General features: G+C 47.1%; 1 pseudogene; it reads left to right on the forward strand.

Annotated features, from left to right (window-relative positions):
• Window positions 1-415: 415 nt before the first annotated feature.
• On the forward strand, window positions 416-4,595 carry LOC147084980 (putative G protein-coupled receptor 139; annotated as a pseudogene).
• The last annotated feature ends 12,801 nt before the right edge of the window (window positions 4,596-17,396 follow it).

Genomic DNA, 17,396 nt, shown 5'->3' on the forward strand with positions numbered 1-17,396 from the left:
CCTCAGCTATTTACAAACTATATTAATGACCTAGTGTAATATATCCAAGTTTGCTGATGATACAAAGCTAGGTGGGACAGTAAGCCGTGAGGAGAACACAGAGTCTGCAAAGTGATATAGAGAGACTAAGTGAGTGGGCCGCAAGGTGGGAGATGGAGTATAATGTAGGGAAATGTGAGCTTTTTCACTTTGGTAGGAAGAATAGAAAAACAGAGTATTTTTTAAATGGTGAGAAACTTCCCAGTGTTGGTGTTCAGAGATATTTGAGTGTCCTCGTCCAACAAACGCAGCAAGCTAGCATGCAGGTACAGCAAGCAATAAGGAAGGCAAATGGCATATTGTCCGTTATTGCAAGGGGGTTGGAGTATAAGAGTTAGGAAGTCTTGCTACCATTGTACAGGGCCTTGGTGAGACCACACCTGGAGTACTGTGCACAGTTCTGGTCTCCTTATCTAAGGAAGGACATACTTGCCTTAGAGGCGGTGCAACGAAGGTTCACTAGATTGATTCCTGGGATGAGAGGGCTGTCCTATGATGAGAGATTGCGTAGAATGGGCCAATACTCTCTGGACTTTAGAGGAATGAGAGGTGATCTCATTGAAACATATAAGATTCTGAAGGGGGTTGACAGGGTAGATGCTGAGAGGTTGTTTCCCTTGGCTTGATTGTCTAGAAAAAGGGGGCATAGTCGCTGGATAAGGGGTAGACCATTTAAGACAGAGATGAGGAGGAATTTCTTCACTCAGAGGCTTGTGAATCTTTAGAATTTTCTGCCCCAGAGGGCTGTGAATGCTGAGTCTTTGAGTATATTCCAGGCTGAGATAGATTTTTGGACTCTAGGGGAATCAAGCGATATGGAGATCGGACGGTAGTTGAGTTCAATAATCAGCCATGATCTTATTGAAATTGTGGAACAGGCTCAAGCCGGTATGGTCTACTCCTGCACTTACTTCTTATGTTCTTATGTTGATGAGGTCACCAGCCCTGCCCTCAACTGCGGCCATTTTGATGATGTCACTTCCTTGCTGCAGTGTCTGATTTTGAAGAGGTCACCAGCCCCACCCCCACACAGCGGCCATTTTGATTCACCTGCTGGTGGAGGTGGCCATTTCTGATGCAGCAACAAAGCTGGAAATTTCAGCCCAGATCCTGTCAAACTGCTGCTTTGGTTCCAGATCTGATCAGTAATTTCTCTGCTTCCTTTTCTCTCACAGTTAACTCGGTGGCGATTGTGATCCTGTCCCGAGGAAAGTGCGGTCTCTCCAAATGTATCACTCGCTACCTGGTGGGAATGGCAGCGGCCGATTTCCTGGTCGTCATCACTGATCCCATATTGAGGCAGATTGGTTGGATTTATTTCCCAGATTCATTCCTGAACATTACTCCCGTGTGTAGTCTCACAAGCTTCCTGGTTTTTGCAGCCACAGAGGTTTCTGTCTGGCTCACAGTCGTTTTCACCTTTGATCGATTTGTGGCCATTTGTTGTGAGAAGCTGAAAATTGTTGAGATACTGCCGTCACCGAGACCGGGGAGGTCCAGGAGTTGGCAGTGGCGCTGGGAAGAGGACGTTTGAAATTTTTTAAGTAGCGCAGCCTTCAGATGTTCGTACTTGCCAGTCTGTGGTGGGTCCTGCAGCGCTGCCCAAACTTTGGGGACGGTAGCGTACGTGAGCGAGGAGACGAGGTAGTCGTACTTCGTGGTGTCGCCTGTGATGCCTTTCAGCCGGAATCTGGACTCGGCTTGAACGAACCAGGCTTCGGCCAAGTTTTCCCAAAAGTCTGGTAATTTAACCGTGACTGCGTTTGTATCCGCCATGCTAGCTTAGGATTCGTCCTGAGCGTCGGGGTCACCAGTGCTGAGATACCGCGGCAAACGTGGGAGTTGAGACCAGAGCTAGTAAATCAGAACAGCTTTTTATTTCAGCCTCATGGCAAAACAGGAACTGGAAGAGCCCGCGCCTGACTTAAATACTCCCCAGACAGGAAGAGCTCCCGGCAGCCTGTCCCTGTGGGAAACAAGTTGCTGGAGGAAAGGGCCCCCGGTTGGGGGCGTCTGCTTAAACTGTCCGTACCGCCGTGAGCGGATTGTGTCCAGTGGTGGCGTGTCACCACAAAATAAAATATTGCACCGAGAAAACGGCGGCTGTGGTTATCGGAACAGTGAGCGTGCTGGGCTGTTTAGAGTCTGTCCCCTGGTACTTTACATATGAACCTGTCTATATAATTGATAATGTTCCCTGGCATTGTGTCCCTAAACTGAGCTTCGAAACTTCCCCCGCATGGGCCTCATTTGATTTGTTTCACTGAATTTTAACCCCTTGTGTCCCGTTCTTTCTGATTTTGTTGCTCAATGTTCTGACGGTCAGACGTATTTTAGCGGCCAGTAGAGTCCGCAGGGGACTCCGGGGCCACAGCGATGGAGAGAATCACAAGGACCCAGAGATGGAGAACCGAAAGAAATCAATCGTTTTGCTCTTCAGTATAACCGGCAGTTTTATACTGTTATGGGTGACCCAGGTTGTATTTGTCATCTATCAGCGAATGACAGATATTAGTCCTTCCTCCGTCACTCACCCTCTTTATATCACACAACACACAGCAGCAATGCTTCAGGTTCTCAGTTCCTGCACCAACACATGTATTTACGCTGTGACCCAAACTAAGTTCAGAGAGGAGCTGAAGAACGTGGTGAAATACCCACTCAATCTAATAATTAAATTAGTTAAATCATAGAAAGAACTGAAGAGTTTGAAGCACTAGAACTGCAGCCCATTTCATCCCCCATCTCTTGCACTCCCCACTGGACGGACAGTACATTTGACATTAGCAGCACCGAGCCCTGAGATGATTTATATCTCATTTTGATGTCAGATTTTATTGAAAACTCGACCTATTGAGGCGGGTCACCTTTGCAGACAACACATGAATTGTTTCTCCAAAGGGCAGCCTCAAATAGCTGAGTTGGACTTCAACTGAAAAAGCCACTGTTCACCCGCGGACAGAATGAGAGAGGAAGGCAGAGAAAATACCAAAAGCGACAGACAGTAGCTGAATAGCAAAACGAAGCAGAAGCAAAGATAGAAATAAGGAGGTAAAGAGGCAAAATAACGTGACAAGCTAATAAATGCACAAAGAAGCAGAGATTGAAACATGTAGAGTCAAAAAAAGACAGAGACATCCATGAAGAGAAAATGGATAGACAGAAAGAGGCAGAAAGTGAGAGAAAGAAAGAAAAAAGGAAAGAAAGAATGAAGGATAGAAAGAAGGAAAGAAAGAAAAAAGACAGCTGCCTTGAACCTAATTATTGGAATTCCCACCCTAAACTTCTCCACATCTCTAACACTCACTGTTCTTAAAACCTGCCACCTTCAACAAGCTTTTGGACATCTGTCCTGATATCTCCTTCTGTGACTCTGTGCTAAAAATTGTTTTATTGAAATTGCTCTTGTTCAGCTCCTTGGGACATCTTACTACATTAAATGCGCTATATAAATGTAACTTGCTGTTGGAGGAAGGATAGAAACATATACACAGAAAATCAAGAAAGAGGTGGTCAAGTTTTGGTCCACAATACAAAGCTTTCTTTGATTTGCATTTATACATCCTCTTTTATATTTACATATCTCCAAACACTTCCTACAATGAATGATACAATGACGTGTGGTGCCAGTTGTGTAGCTAAAATGTTAATGGATAAACAATAGCAAAATACCGCGGATGCTGGGAATCTGAAATAACAACAGAAAATGCTGGAAACACTCAGCAGGCCAAGCAGGATCCGTGGAGAGAGAGACAGAGTTAATGTTTCAGGTCTGTGACCCTTCCGCAGAACTGGAAAAAGTTAGAGATGTATCAGGTACAGAGGCAGGGAAAAGGGGAGTGGGGAGGATGGAACAAAAGGGACGATCTGTCATCGGGTGGAAGGCAGGAGAGATTAATTGTTGCAAATGGGGTTGGCAGAATCATCAACAGCTGTCACCTGAAAAAATGTGGGCAGGGGATTCTGATCTGAAATTGTTAAACTCAATGTTGAGTCCAGAAGGCTGTAACGTGCCTAATCGAAAGATGGGGTGCTGTTCCTCGAATTAATTAATATAATTGTTAATGAATATAAATGTTAAGGCCTAGAAATTCAGTGGGCCTTGCGCCCACTTAGCGCCTAAAGAGGTCTTTTGCGCCGGCGGGGTGGTAGCGCTGAAATTGACTGCAGCGGTATTGGCGGCAGTAGCTGTTAGCGCTGCGCCGGGACCGATGACGTCATCGGTGTGCGCGGTGGCCCGTAACGCCCCGAAACCGCGCCGATCCCCATATTTATTTGCGCCCGCCTCCTCCGAAGCGGGCGCAAACAGCGAACAGAAAACGGGGCCGTCCTGCTGCCATAGTGGGGCGCTTTAAAGCTGAAGGTGCGGCCGGCCGCTTTTTCGGCGGCCGCCTGCCCGCACCTCCTTCCCCGGCCTCCTCCACCACCCCCCGCGGCATTGCCGGCTGGTTTCCGTGGAGCCCGGCACTTCTCCGTTGTGCCGGGCTCTTTTGCCGGCACTCGCGATCGGGGCTCCGGCCGTTGCAGGTACCTCCCCCTTAAGAGAAGGGGGAGGCCTGCAGTACCGCAGCCTGCCGCACCGCATCGGGTGGCGCTGCGGCAACTAGCGCGCCGATATTCAGTTGCAGCGCCCCAAACGGAGGCGGGCACACCCTGGTACAGCGCCCGCTTCCGAATTGGGGCGCAGAAGACGAATATACGGCGTGCGCTAATGCCTCCCCGCCCAGTGCTAACTTTTGGGCACGAGCGAGCTGCCCGCGCCCAAGTGAATTTCTAGGCCTAAGTATCTGAACAGACGATTTTTAAAATTAATTTCCAAATTTATGATTATAATAGAAACGCAGATTGCGTGACCGCTTGGCAGAACATCTCTATTCAGTCTATAAGGGTGATTCCAAGCTTCTGGTCGCCTGTCACATTAATTCTCTGCTCCACTCCCACTCTGATCTCTCTGTCCTCGGCCACCTACACTGCTCCCATGAAGCTCGACATAAGCTCGAGGAACAGCACCTCATCTTTCGATTTGTAATTTACAGCCTTCTGGAATCAACATCGAGTTCAACAATTCCAGGACACAATCCCCTGCCCCAATTTTTTTCGGCCGGCAGCCTTTGATGATTCTGCCATTCCCAGTTACACCTTTTCTCGAACAGTCTTCTGCTACTTTACTTGTCCCATTACCATCGCCCTTTGCGTCGCACCATCACCTCTTTCATCATTCAATCTCTCCTGCCTTCCACCCTATCACAGAGCCCCCACTTTGTTCTTTCCTCCCCTACACCTTTCTCTGCCTCTGTACTTGCATACTACCTGTGACAGCTCTAACTTTTTCCTGATCTGATGAAAGGTCATCGATCTGAAACCTTAAATTTGTTTCTCTCTCCACAGATGCTACATGACCAGCTGAATGTGTCCACCGTTTCCTGTTTATATTTCATACTTATATTTTTAAGTGTTTTTAATTTATATAAAAATAATATACCCATAATGTCTAAGAATAGCAATACATCTATGAAGTCCATGAACACTGGAATTAAAGTTGATTTTTAAATCTAAAAGCGTTAGAGGGAGGCGGAGAAGCCAAAGAGAGAAATTAAGAAAATGTGAGATAGAAGAAAGAGGGAACGTAGGGGAATGAAAAACTGACAGATGCAAATAAGTGACAAAGAAATGGAGTCAACATTAATAATACAGAGAAAGGGAAATACAAAACCAGGAATGGAATGATAGTGAAGCAGTATGATAGAGAAAGACAAAGATACAAAGGTAAAAAGAAATAAACAGAGGCAGACACAAAGAGAGAAGGATACACACAGAGAAACAGAGACTCAGAAATAAACAGAGGCAGACAGAAAGAGAGAAGGATTCACACAGAGAAACAGAGACTCAGAAATAAACAGAGGCAGACAGAAAGAGAGAAGGATACACACAGAGAAACAGAGACTCAGAAATAAACAGAAGCAGACACAAAGAGAAAAGGATTCACACAGAGAAACAGAGACTCAGAAATAAACAGAGGCAGACAGAAAGAGAAAGAGACAAAAGTTGCAGACACCGAGTAAGAGCGACAATGTGGCTGGCGGAGAGAGGAGACATAGATGGCAGAGACAACCAGAGGCAGACTGACAGTAACAGAGAAAGAGAGAGGCTGGCAGAAAAAAGGCAGAGTGACAGATCAAAAAAGAAAATGACAGCAATAGAGAGGCAGAAAATAACAGAGGTGGAAATAACAAGACAGAGAAACACACAGAAAAGAGACCAGGGAAGAGAGGGTCTTAGGGAAGAAGGGTAGTAGGGAAAAACCGGGGAACTACAGGCCAGTGAGCCTAACATCAGTGGTAGGAAAATTACTGGAAAAAATCCTGAGGGACAAAATTTGTCTCCACTTGGAGAGGCAAGGATTAATCAGGGATAGTCAACATGGCTTTGTCAAGGGAAGATCATGTCTGACTAATTTGATTGAATTTTTTGAGGGGGTGACTAGGTGTGTGGATGAGGGTAACGCAGTGGATGTGGTATACATGGATTTCAGTAAGGCCTTCGATAAAGTCCCGCACAGGAGACTGGTCAAGAAGGTAAGAGCCCATGGAATCCAGGGTGCCTTGGCACATTGGATACAAAACTGGCTTAGTGGCAGAAGGCAGAGGGTGATGGTCGAAGGTTGTTTTTGTGACTGGAAACCTGTGGCCAGTGGGGTACCACAGGGATCGGTGCTGGGTCCCTTGCTGTTTGTGGTCTACATTAATGACTTGGATATGAATGTAAAGGGTATGATCAGTAAATTCGCGGATGATACTAAAATTGGTAGGGTGGTAAATAGCGAGGAGGGTAGCCTCAGTCTGCAGAACGATATAGATGGGTTGGTCAGATGGGCGGAACAGTGGCAAATGGAATTTAACCCGGAAAAGTGCGAGGTGATGCACTTTGGGGGGTCTAACAAGGCAAGGGAATACACAATGAAGGGAAAGACCCTAGGCAAGACGGAGGGTCAGAGGGATCTGGGTGTGCAGGTACACAGATCCCTGAAGGCGGCGGAACAGGTGGATAAGGTGGTAAAAAAGGCATATGGGATACTTGCCTTCATTAGCCGAGGCATTGAATATAAGAGCAAGGAGGTTATGATGGAGCTGTATAAAACACTGGTTAGGCCACAGCTGGAATACTGTGTGCAGTTCTGGTCGCCACACTACAGGAAAGATGTGATCGCGTTAGAGAGGGTGCAGAGGAGGTTCACCAGGATGTTACCAGGGCTGGAGCGCTTCAGCTATGAAGAGAGACTGGGCAGATTGGGTTTGTTTTCCTTGGAGCAGAGGAGGCTGAGGGGGGACATGATTGAGGTGTACAAAATTGTGAGGGGCATAGATAGGATGGATGCTGAGGAGCTTTTCCCCTTAGTAGAGGGGTCAATAACTAGGGGGCATAGATTCAAGGTAAAGGGCGGGAGGTTTAGAGGGGATTTGAGAAAGAACTTTTTCACCCAGAGGGTGGTTGGAGTCTGGAACTCACTGCCTGAAAGGGTTGTGGAGGCAGAAACCCTCACAACATTTAAGAAGCATTTGGATGAGCATTTGAAATGCCATAGCATACAAGGCTACGGGCCAAATGCTGGAATATGGGATTAGATTAGACAGGGCTTGATGGCCGGCATGGACACGATGGGCCGAAGGGCCTCTATCCGTGCTGTATTACTCTATGACTCTATGACTCTATGACTCTAAATATACACAGAGAGACAGAGACAAAGAGAGGCAGACAATGGTAAAAAGAGAAATAAAGTTAGGGACAGAGAGTGAGTTTAACACATACAGTCCACGTTATATTTCTATTCTGGGCTAATACACGTTTGGGTCTAATTCCAAATGTGACGCCCGGAGGTTGCACAATGCAGTCACTCAGCCTTGTATAACTGACCCTGAACATCACTTAGTGCAGGATGGTTCCCAGCTGCTCTTAACCCTTCGCCTGTATTACTAAGCTGCACAGGGACCCACAGCACTGTCCTGTGTTGTACAGTGTCAACTGTGGCACAGTGGGTAGCCCGTTACCCTCTCAATCGGATGTGTGTGCGTTCACGTCCGCTCCAGAGACTTGAGCACAAAAATCTTGGCTGACAATCAAGTGCAGCGTTGAAGGAGTTCTGCACTGCCGGAGGTGCCGTATTTCGAATGAGGCATTAAAACAAAACTCCATCTGCCCTCTCAGGTGGATGTAAAAGATCCCACGGCACTACTTTGAAGAAGAGCAGGGGAGTTCTCCACAGTGTCCTGGCCAATAGTGATCCCTCAATCAACATAACAGAAACAGATGATCTGGTCATTATCACATTGCTGTTTCGGGGAGCTTGCTGTGCGCAGATCGGCTGCTGTGTTTCGGACATTAGAACAGTGACGACACTTCAAAAGTATTTGATTGGCTGTAAAGTGCTTTGTGACGTCAGGTCATCGTGGAAGGCGCTATATAAATCCAAGCCTTTCTTTCCTTTTTCCTGCTCTGTTACGGTCCATATTCTATTTCATACAGATTAAGTAAAAATGATGTATAAAATGTTAACAACTAAATACTATATCAAAGAAATCTCAGGTTCAGTCCAGTTTTATGTCTAACCTTTATAATAAGGTCTAGAATTGCATACTCTACACAAAATGCCTTCGATGTGCGCTTTATTTCAAAATAACAAACTTCAGTCCTTTTACCTTTTACAGCAGTTCACACTTCAGGGATTAATTCACACTAGGCACTGCATTCTCTGGGGTAAAATCTAGCCTGTCCATTTTTAACACAGTTTGTAAACCCGATTATTTTAAAACTTTTTATTTAATCCCAACAATGATTTCACTGGAACAGCAAATTAAGCCTCTCAGTGTCCCTCACCATAACAAGCTCTTACCGGCATGACCTCCTCACTGAAACTTAACAGCCCGTCCTATCTTACACATGATATCTAACTACAAGTGGGACCAACAGGCTGCACCACAAAGAGACACACACACATGGGAACCGGATGGTTAAAGGTCCATGTCTGTCTTCCTTGGAAGAATTCTAAAGAAGTAAATTGCGATGGGAGAAATCCATTGATAGTTCAGATATCTATAGGGGCAGGAAAAATAAACTGGAGTTCTAGGTATCTGCTGGGATGGTAGAAATCCATGGCTATTCCAGAAATCAATTGCGGTTCCAGAAATCTATTGGGTCAGGAGAAATCCATTGGGATTCCAGAAATATATTGGTGTTGGCATATGGAACTCAGTTAATTCCGCTTCTGACAGGTTTTCATGTTTAGTTCATTCGATATAGGGAATATGTGATGGGTATCATTGTAGAGAGAGTGGGAGAGAGATAGAGATATAGAGAGAGACAGACAGACAGCTTTCATTCAGCAACAGCCGATGTTCGCAACCAACCGGCCTTGGATATTTTTATGATAGAATATTTAGTTTGGAAATGTTAAGAAAGTCTAGCAACTAGAAAGGTTAAGCTTACCACAGCAAGGCCACAGTGTATTTACGTTCTTCTAACGTCTTTGATGTATGTTGAAGAACATGAATATTTGTGTCTCTGGACTGTGTAATGGCCAGAGACTACTATATTAGGCAGAACTTGTCCCTTTGTTCAAGCAGCACGGAAAGACCCATGGCTAATTTTGCGAGCTCTATCTGAGACTTTATTCCGCTTGTAAATTGCTATTATTGCATGTACTGCTGAAGTTAAAGAATATAATTACTTTAACTAGAAGACTGAACTCGTTATTACTCAAGTGAACAAACTGAATACTGTTTAAGACAAGATTGGCAAGCCGAGCAAAGGATCTAATCTTGATGCTGTTTGAAAATCAGTGACGTTGAAACGGGACTGAAGTCGAACCACAGCCATCAACAGCTCAATGGTGAACGAGCTCTGGGGCAGGAGCTAGACTGCTTTCACCTTCGACAATCCAAGGCAATGCAGCAGGATTCAGGAAAAAGGAACAGACACACGTGTGAGCTGTGTTGAATTTGATAGCGGGTATAGCAGATACCAAGTTTCATGGGCCTAGAAATTCAGTAAGGCGCTGCAAGCTTTGCGCCCAGTTACCGCCTAAAGAGGGCTTCTGCGCCAGTAGAGGAGGTTGCGCTGATATTGAGCTCGGCGGTAATGGCGGCGGTAGCCGGTAGCGCTGCGCCGGCACCGATGACGTCATCGGTGTGCGCAGTGCCCCGTTTCCGCCCCGATGCCGGCCCGACGCTCATATTCAGTTGCCGCCGCCTCCTCCGTGGCGGCCGCTACTAACATCCGGAGACCAGGGCCTTACTGCAGCCTTAGTGGGGCGCATAAAGGTGGAGGTGCGGCCGGCCGCTTTTTCGGCGGCCGCCTGCCCGCACCTCCTTCCCCGGCCTCCTCCACCACCCCCCCCCCGCGGCATTGCTGGCTGCTTTCCACGAGCCCGGCACTTCTCCGTGGTGCCGGGCTCATTTGCCGGCACAATCCAGCGGCGATCTCACCGTTGCAGGCACCTCCATCTTAAGAGAAGGAGGCCTGCAGTACCGCAGCCTGCCGCACCACATCGGGTGGTGCAGCGGCACTTGGAGCACTGAAATTCAGTTTCAGCACCCCAAGCGGGGGCGGGCACACCCTGGAACAGCGGCCGGTTCCGATTTGGGGCGCAAAAAGTGAATATCGGACGGTCGCACATGGCTCCGGGCCCAGCGTTAACTTTTGGCCGTTAGCCAGCTGGCGGGGCCATAGTGAATTTCTAGGCCATGGTGTCTTAAGGTGACCGTCACTGAAGGATCACTGTACTAATCATATAGTCCTCAATCTCTTACAGGTATCATAGAAAGGGGGAGTTTGTTGTAAGGAAATTGGAGACTGCTCACCTCCAATGAAGGCCGAGTCCATGAAGGAGGGGGCGAAATAAATAACAGCTGTAAACATTGATGAAAATAAAGGAATATTATCTTGGATGTTGTGGGTTGAATATTATGTCCAAAAGCACACTCGGGCAGGACATGTTGAGAAGGGCAACAGTGACTCTTCCAGGGAAATTATGATGCAATGTGATAAAGGCCGAGTCCAAGTAGGAGAGGGTCAAACAGACAACATCTGTACTAATAAAATGTTGAATAATAATAACGAAGTCCGCTCACGGAGGATGTGGGCAGAAGGTTATAAAGGCAGGCAGTTGTTACACTGTGCAGCCCACGTTTGCACACAAAGTGGTGACATCAGAGTTAACACCTATCAGCGAGATGACAGAGAGAGGGAAAATAACTCCAGCAGCTAGATACCAGGAATGGCAACCAAACCAGTATGTTTACCAGACTCCAGGCCTGGCATTGCCTGTCAATTTCAGCAGTATGTTGACCAGACATCAGGCCTGGCATTGGCTGACAATCTCAGCTGTATGTTGACCAGATTCCAGGCATGGCATTGCCTGTCAATCTAATCTGTATGTTGACCAAACTCCAGGCCTGGCATTGCCTGACAATCTAAGCTGTATGTTGACCAAACTCCAGGCCTGGCATTGCCTGTCAATCTAATCTGTATGTTGACCAAACTCCAGGCCTGGCATTGCCTGTCAATCTAAGCTGTATGCTGACCAAACTCCAGGCTTGGCATTGCCTGTCAATCTAAGCTGTATGTTGACCAAACTCCAGGCCTGGCATTGCCTGTCAATCTAAGCTGTATGTTGACCAAACTCCAGGCCTGGCATTGCCTGTCAATCTAAGCTGTATGCTGACCAAACTCCAGGCTTGGCATTGCCTGTCAATCTAAGCTGTGTGCTGACCAAACTCCAGGCCTGGCATTGCCTGTCAATCTAATCTGTATGCTGACCAAACTCCAGGCCTGGCATTGCCTGTCAATCTAATCTGTATGCTGACCAAACTCCAGGCCTGGCATTGCCTGTCAATCTAAGCTGTATGCTGACCAAACTCCAGGCCTGGCATTGCCTGTCAATCTAATCTGTATGCTGACCAAACTCCAGGCCTGGCATTGCCTGTCAATCTAATCTGTATGCTGACCAAACTCCAGGCCTGGCATTGCCTGTCAATCTAAGCTGTATGTTGGCCAAACTCCTGGCCTGGCATTGCCTGTCACTCTATGCTGTATGTTGACCAACTCCAGGCCTGGCATTACCTGTCAATCCAAGCTGTATGCTGACCAAACTCCAGGCCAGGCATTACCTGTCAATCCAAGCTGTATGCTGACCAGACCTCAGGTCTGACATTACCTGTCACTCTAAGCTGCAGGTTGACCAAACTCCAGGCCTGACATTGCCTGTCAATCCAAGCTGTATGCTGACCAGACCTCAGGCCTGACATTGCCTGTCACTCTAAGCTCTAAACTTACGAGACTCCAGGCCTGACATTGCCTGTCAATCTAAGCTCTAAACTTACTAGACCTCAGGCCTGACATTGCCTGTCAATCTAAGCTGTTTGCTGACCAAACTCCAGGCCTGACTTTGCCTTTGAAGCTTGTGGCTTAAATAGCAGCTAATAAAAACACTGGGGTGAACAATTGACTGGTCACCTGCAATAGAGGGCAAATCCAAAGGGGGAAAGGAACAGAAAATAAATCAGTGTCATTTTCGTGCAGTCCAGAAGTGGACTAGTATCAAAAGGCGACAGAATTAAGGGTGACGGATTCAAACAATTTTGAGAGGACCAGAGGTAAGAAGTCGTTAGAATCGTTAGATATTTCTAAGTTGTGTAAAAGTGTAAATATAGTAGACTGGCAATGCTCATTTTAAGTTAAGATTGTGCACTCAGACTTGTATTGTAAAATCTGTGTGTTATATTGCAAATTATTACACAGACTACAAGAGTAAACTTTAACAGGACTTTACTATTCGAAGGTCAGGGCGAATCTGCCCAATCGCTCATTACACAGCACTTATATACCGGTGTGGTCACCACCGGTATTACAGTATACCGCAGCCAAGATAAAGTAGTGCAACACCTAAAATAGTTCTCTTAAAGGTGGACGGTTACATACAATAGTTCTCTTAAAGGTAGAACGGTTACATACACTACAATCCTCCCTTTTTAGTTTACAACACACTTATTCCCCATTAAACATAACATCATAACATATATCCAACTTCATGTAAAAACAGTTCACAGATTCAGTCTCTGCGGAAAACAGTTCACAGATTCAGTCTCTGTGGAAAACAGTTCACAGATTCAGTCTCTGTGGAGGCGCCTCCTGTGCTTCTTGACTCGGTCTGGACAACGCCTCGGTGGTGTAGCAGTTCCCTGTGGTGTAGTCGGTTCACTTTGCTGGGGTGACTCATCCAATAGTCCTTCACTAGACTTAACAGCTTGAACTTCCGTCACTTCTGAACCAGCATTGCTGACTTCTAACAGCTTGAGTACCTTGGGAAGTTTTTCTACTTCCAAACTGATTTGGTTCCGTTCGGAGGGACCACGTGCGTGATCTGGTAGGGGTGATAATGGTTCAGATGGGTCATCTTCTTCTGTTTCGTCTTTTCCTTTCCTGCTTCTTGGTGACTCTCTGTGCTCCGCTGCCAGATGCATGCACAGTTCCTCCTCCTCTTTCTCCTGTTGCCTTAGCAGCGCCACCACCTCCCGGTGTTTCTTAGACTTTTTGTGATTCTTCAGGGTTTTTGCACTTCGGAAGATTTCCCCACAAGCTGGGCAGAACAGGTCATCGTTATGTTCGGTGTCGTTCAACAGGACGTGGTAATAATCGGTGTCGTCCTGAGCTAGGCCAGCGAGAGGGTCTTTTATTTCCTCCATGCCCAGCTGGACGTTAGTCAGCTTTTGTTCCAATTCCAGACATCTCTCCTGAAGAGACTTCTTCATGTGTTCAGCTTCCTCCAGCTTTTTCTGGGCTTCCTGCAAGTCTTTTACTAATGACCTCATTCGTGATTTCAATACTTCAACTTCATTCAGAGATTGATTGATCGTATTATTCAATCCCTCTACTGGAGCAGCTGTTTCAGCATTCTGTTGTTCAACATTGACGTGAGTCAGCATACTTTTGGCAGCCAAGGGTTGCTCTGCTGCCATCTTCTCAGTCTGTGTTGCAACCTCAGCTATTTCAATAACTTTTGAGAGCTCCAAACCCCTCTCCTTTGAAGATTTAAGCTCATGTTCAAATTGTTCCCATTTCAGAGTCTTGTCCCTCAGCATATGAAGGAGTTGGCTGACCGTTAACTCTTCTGACATCATCCGTTTCCCAGTAGCTGCAGGGATGTTTATAACCTTGCCCTGGGGCTCCTTTGCTGTTTCTACTTCGCCATCATCCGCAGCCTCCACCATTCGAATTTCCACAAATGAATCGTCCGGTGATGCTGCACCCAACTTCAGTAGGAGCTCAGAATTCATGGCGACCAAATCAGCCTTTTCTGCCTGCAACCTGCTAACAAGCGCCTTCAGTTGCTGAACATCTTGCTCCACCAGATTAGAGCACGCACCTTCAGAAACCGAATCAGCTTTGATTCGTTTGGCCTCCTCGCGCAGACGGTTTGTGTGCTCCTGCTCCCTTTTCTCCATCAGCTGCTTCTGTTGTCTTTCCAGATTCTCCCACTCTGTGTCAAAGAACTTTTTCATTGCTTTCATCTCTTGCTCAAGACGGCAACTCAATTGCTCTAATTGCTGTTGTAATTTGAAATGGAGTTGAGTTCGAGCCCGGTGTTCCTCAGAATTGTGCATGTCTGTAAACTGGACAGACTCAGAATTCTCTGTCAAACTATGTTGTTGTTGTTCAGTGGAATTCTGTTCTGAAACTTTGTTCTCCTCTGAAGCATAAGCATTTATGCACTCCTTCGTTTTTCCAACCTTAGTCAGCAAGTCCATTTTAGACTTGTCTTTCGCACCTGGGCTGGTCTTATCGTCATCAGTTTCAGAGTCTGAGCTGATTGTCTTCACCGAGTTCTCACTCGTTATTGCTTTTAGGTAGTGCCATTCCATGTTTATTTCCCTGATCCACTCCCGTCCCAGAAGTGGTGGACCTCCCTCAGGTAGTACATATAAGTCCATTCCTTGGTGTTCTTTGCCCTTGTCTCTCACCTTGACTTTTATCTTTCCGATGGGGTATACTTTATGCCCCGTGTATGTCTGCAATACGATCTTGGTATCTCTCAAGGGTATATGTGAGAATAGCCGGTTGTAATCCCTTCGATTTATGACTGATAGGGCTGATCCTGTGTCCAATTCCATTTTTATTTGGACTCCGGCTATTTTTAGCATGACCCACATAGTTTGTAGGTCAGCTTCCTTACTCACATTGTGAATTCTCAGACCACCCAGTTCCTGGCCGTTTGGGTCTGAATCCGAATTCTGTTCATCCGAACTCTTCTCAGCCACCTTGTGTACCTTGCTGTACTTTTCCTGCGGTGACTTTTTTTTGTTGCTGGTCTTCTTTCCTGACCGGCATACTTTAGCTATGTGACCAAGCTTGCCACATTTTCTACATTCCTGGTTTTTAAACCAGCATTGGTTCTGGTCGTGTGTTGTCTTCCCACAACGATAACATTTCGTTGTACCCGAAGTCATTTGATCCACGCTGAGTACCGCTGCCTTCAGCTGCACTTCTGCAGTGCCTCTCGCTGCAGCTTCGTGCGATGCTGCAATAAGGACAGCCTTATCAAGTGTAAGATCGTTCTCTTCTAGCAGTCGCTTTTGTGTTCCTTCCTTCGACAACCCGCACACGAACTTGTCTCTCAATGCCTCTGTCAGATTTTCCCCAAACTGACAGTATTTCGCTAATCTACGCAGTTCAACCAAGTATTCCGCGTTGCTTTCCTCTTTCCGTTGCGTTCTCGCATAAAATTTGAATCGTTCCGCCAACATCAGCGGTGTGGGGTTCAAATGATCCTTCAGGACAGCAACAATATTAGCGAAAGTCTGATCCGCCGGTTTAGCTGGTGATAGAAGATGCTTCAATAGCCCGTATGTCTTCGCCCCCATTGAGTTTAGTAAGGTTAGAGCTTTATCATCATCTGCTATTTTATTGGCCTCACAATATATCTCGATGCGTTCTACATACGTGGCCCAATCTTCCACCTTGGAATTGAAGTCGTTGATGTTACCATGCTTAGGCATCTTCACTATCTTTCTGAGAAACAACAACGAATTTGTTCGTTACTTTTTTTTTTCCAAAAATGGCGGTTTCCCGCGCTTGTCTTCTTCCTCGCCCACTTTCAAAATGGCGGTTTCCCACTCCTGTCTTCTTCCCCGCCTACTGGCGGCTTCCCGCGTTTCTTCCCCTGGCGGGAGGGGTAAGCTTTGCTCTCGGGCGACGACCGCTGGCTTTCGGGGTTCGCAGCCTGCGCGCCGGCTTCAGTGCGTTCCTTGTTCCCTTTTCTCGGCAGGGCAACCGGCGCTGGGGACAACCCGTTGGTGGCGAACAGTTCCAGCCGCTGGGCGGAATCTCGCTCGGTCTCCCTCGCTCAGTCCTGTTCCCCCTCGCTCGGGCTCTGTCTCTCCCGCTCGCTCGGGCCCTGTCTCTCCCTCAGCGGCTTCCAATCGCGCCTCCCAGCCCTCTCGCAGTCCGGTCCTTTCCTCCCCCAGCTGCGGCTGAGTTCTCCGCGGTTTTATTTATTTATTTATTTTTTAAATTTCTTCCCACGCCTTACGATCCCGGCCGCAGCGCCTCGCGGCCTCGGTAGCTGCCCGGCCTTTTTCGCCAGTCGCGGTCGAGCTGTCTCATGACGCTGTTGCGTCTCCCAGCCCACTTGTAGCCCAGTCTCTCACACCGGCTGCATTCCCGCTTGTAGCCCGGTCTCTCACACCGGCTGCGTTCCCGCTTGTACCGCAGCTTCCGTGCCCTACGCTGCCCCAGTCTCAGCGTCTCTGGCCCCAACTTTTGTCCGGCTCCTTTCCCCCGACCGTGGTCGAGTTCACCGCCCTTATCCTCCGTTTCTTTTTATTTCCCCCCTACTCACAGTCAACGTGGCCGACTTGCTTCTCGTGGCTGATCGGCTCACTCACCACCGTGACAGAAGGGACAATCAGTGCCTGTTGCTGATGGAAGGCTTCGTGTCTGAATTCTTCCTTCTTCCTTGCTCTGCAGACTCGAGTCTCCTCTCAGCAGAACGACAAGGGCGGATGCCTCTTCTCGACGCTCGTTAACTGCTTCGGATGTATCGCTGCCACAGGGTAAGATCGAACTTGTCGCCACTGTAAAATCTGTGTGTTATATTGCAAATTATTACACAGACTACAAGAGTAAACTTTAACAGGACTTTACTATTCGAAGGTCAGGGCGAATCTGCCCAATCACTCATTACACAGCACTTATATACCGGTGTGGTCACCACCGGTATTACAGTATACCGCAGCCAAGATAAAGTAGTGCAACACCTAAAATAGTTCTCTTAAAGGTGGACGGTTACATACAATAGTTCTCTTAAA

Source organism: Somniosus microcephalus, unplaced genomic scaffold (genome assembly GCF_052327205.1).
Source record: "Somniosus microcephalus isolate GS21.2 unplaced genomic scaffold, FLI_Smic_1.0 unresolved_chr9, whole genome shotgun sequence".
Classification (NCBI taxonomy): Eukaryota; Metazoa; Chordata; class Chondrichthyes; order Squaliformes; family Somniosidae; genus Somniosus; species Somniosus microcephalus.